Source organism: Ipomoea nil, unplaced genomic scaffold (assembly GCF_001879475.1).
Source record: "Ipomoea nil cultivar Tokyo-kokei standard unplaced genomic scaffold, Asagao_1.1 scaffold1993, whole genome shotgun sequence".
Lineage (NCBI taxonomy): Eukaryota > Viridiplantae > Streptophyta > Magnoliopsida > Solanales > Convolvulaceae > Ipomoea > Ipomoea nil.
In genome coordinates this window covers 3,711,630-3,715,018 of record NW_017618421.1, presented here as the reverse complement: position 1 = coordinate 3,715,018, position 3,389 = coordinate 3,711,630, and positions in this window count along the sequence as shown.

Below are 3,389 nucleotides of genomic sequence, written 5' to 3'. Positions count from 1 at the left end.
AGAATGAGAGCTATCGAATCGTCAAGCGTTTTTGGTCGAATCGTAGAACCGAAGAAACCCCTTCCAAGTTGAATTCCTGGTTCCTTTTGAGGTGGAATTCCTCATCCTTCCTGATAACAATTGAGTACCCCTTTTGGTTGAGAAGCCCTTCTATTCTTTCAGAACTCGTTCTTGTTTTCCTTTTGAATTGATTATGTACAAGGTGACAACGTTATTTCCTAAGTTGTAATCTTGAAAATCTTGACCCTATTCTTAATCAATGACATCCCTAAGAGCAATCTTGCAACTCTTACCATATTCGTTTGGTGTTAAAGTCTTTTAACAACAGGTCACCAGTTGTATTTTCAAAGAAAACTCTATCCAATCTCTTCAAATCTTTACAGTCTAAGCTTCGGGGACGAAGCTTGTTTTAAGGTGGGTAGAATGTAACAATCCCAAATTTCTATTTTATAAAGTTTCAAAATAAAAATTATTTTATTTCTACGATTATTTATTTCCTAAAACTTTGAACCAAAAGTCTATTTGAGACGAAACCGTATTTATTCATATCAGTTTCCTAGCATAAATGATTTAATTCTTGAGCCCAAATGTATTTATTCTAGTCCAAATGTATTTCTAGCCCAATCTTCTAACTCATTTAATCTTAATTGTTTAGCCCAATCATTTTGCCTAAAACCAAGTGTTGAGTCCAAATTCTAATATTCTAGTCTAGCTCAAAGTAGGTTTTTGGCAAATAATTGTATGGACCATGTCCACACAATGTTACGTGGACCATAACAAAAAGTACATTTTTAATATACTAAATGACATTATTTTTGTACTGAATGTACATTATTTTTATACTGAATGTACATTATTTTACAGTAGACAAAACATGGTCCATACAACTTGTGTGAACCATGGTCCAACAATAATGATTGGGCTACCTACCAATTTATTTGATCAATTAAGTATATTATATACATATGCTGTTCGTGATTCTTCCTCCTTCAAATTCCAGAAACAAACAACCCCTATCGTCTCTCTGTCTCTCTCGCCAAAGTGAAGAAAGAAGCATCAGCTTCAACTCTCACTCTTGCGTCTCTCTTCTCCCTCGCGTGCCGGCGACTTGTGGTGACCGGCGGCGTCCTCAGTCAGTAGCAGCCGGCGAGATGGAGCCTCGATGTAGCAGGCTGACGGCAGCGGTAGAGCTTTGCAGCGACATCCGGCGACCTTCCTCGACGGAGAACAACAACCTGCAGCAGATCGGCATAGCAGCTCCTCCTCTCGCGACGGCGGCGCCAGGTTGAGCTTTGGCCACCGGTGATTACGGCTACCTGCGGTTGTTCGATGCTACTATAATACCATCTACTATATTACTAATGGATGTACCCTACACAGTATATTTTATAATAATAATAATAATACAATAGTCCGTACGACAACCCAACGATTCGTACGAAGAATCCGAATATACTTTTGACCCAATTCAAATCGAAAGTGAACCCCCTGATAATTGTATCATAAAATAGCCACTTAGTATGCCATTTTATGCCATTTTTTTCCAATATTTACAGCATTAACATGCTCACAAATTTTATTTTATTTTTTTAATATTCCGGTTTGGAACCGGTATTCCATCTTTAAACGTAAAATTTAGAACAAACAATTAAATACGCACGCACCGAGTTGGGAATTTAGGATTATACCGTTTGCCGGCTATTGATGCAATATGAGTGGTATATGTTCTCCAGGAAGCAAGATTTAGGAGTGGCACTATATGTTGATTGTGACCGATTGAATATAATACCAGGTCCGGATTTTGGGCTGTGCAAGCTGGGCTACCGCACAGGGCCCCAAATTTTAGAGGGGCCCAAATTTTAGAAGCTCAATATTTTATTTTTACCTAGTTAGTTTAGAAATAAAAATTAAAAGTTTTTAATTAAACTTAGAAGGCTTTATAAAGAAATGGTGGGAACATGCATTTATTGTATTTTAACTTTGAGGTTTAAAATACTTTGCACGAGTTTGTGAGTTTAGAAAAGATTTCGGTAAGGGTGATAAAAGATGATATGAGTGCAGAAATAAAAAGCGTAAGTAAAGAGATAGAAGGAACACGAGATTTTATAGTGGTTCGGCCAACGTTGCCTACTCCACTCTTCTTCCGCAACTTATGGAAGGATTGCACTATCACTTCTTAGTACAAATACATAAAGACTTCCTTGATCACTAAGCCGGACAACCTTTGTAGGTTTTTCAACTTCTCAAGTTTACTCCGCCTCTATCAACTTCTTCTTCTGAGTTGAGGTTGGTAGAAAATGATTTCTTGATTCCTCCAACGATGAAGTCTTGGCTGAGAGATGATTGCTTCGAACAGATTGCAAGAATTCTTTTGAGGTGTAAGAAAATGATCAAAGACCTTCTTCAAGTAACTTAACACCTCAATACTGGTTCACAAAAGCTTTTGGAAATTTTAAGAGCGTTCAAGAGCTTTTGCAAGTAAGTAAGTCGAGTGAGAATGAACCAACACCTTCTCAGTTGATGAAGGTGGGTTTATATAGGTGATGAAAATTCATCCGTTGGAAGGAGATGAAATTTTCGAACCTTTTAACCAGTGGACAAGGACCGGGGAGCATCATGCATTAAATGCTCCATTGATGAGGTTGTACCATGTAGCCGTTGAAGGTATGGAAAGCATTAGGGTTTTGTCCTTTAGCTCCAGGAGATGGTACATCTTCATTTAATGCTTCTTGATAAGTGTGTCCCATAAGATGAGGTCCTTATAGTCCTAGAATGTTGTCAAATCAGACAGGTAGAACATTCTTCTCGTTGTCGAAGAGAAGTAATGGTTGGTGAGATTTGTCTTTAGCAAAACTGTCCTTTTGTGATAGTTGACAACTTCTGCTTTAACTTTCGTTGTTGTTCATCATGTCTTGTGTCTTCTTTCGTCTTGGAGACCCTATCAACTAATCATAACTCATGTTCGTGTGTTTGTCTAGCTTAACACGAATTACAAAGGAGTTATGGCAACTCTCGTCTAGGACGAAAGCAGCAAAAAGAAAAGCTAAAAGTTAGGGGTCTACTTTTCTACGTTACATTGGTATCATCAAAATCCTAATACAAGGTTCCTAACAATTTCCCCCTTTTTGATGATGCCAAAACCTATACCCTTCTCGTAAGACTGAAAAAGATTCCATAAGGAGTTTTTCTATTACAAAAGCAGTCTTACTTGAGAGTGTACATGTCCTTTCTAGAATAGAAGCATTTAACAATTAAGACAAAGACAAATAACTCAGACAAGTGACACGAGATGTGTAACAATGAGAGTTTCATATATAAGATAGTGACGGTTATAAAAACTTTATGAGGAAAACAACAGAATAAAAGATATCTTACATTTCTAAGATTTT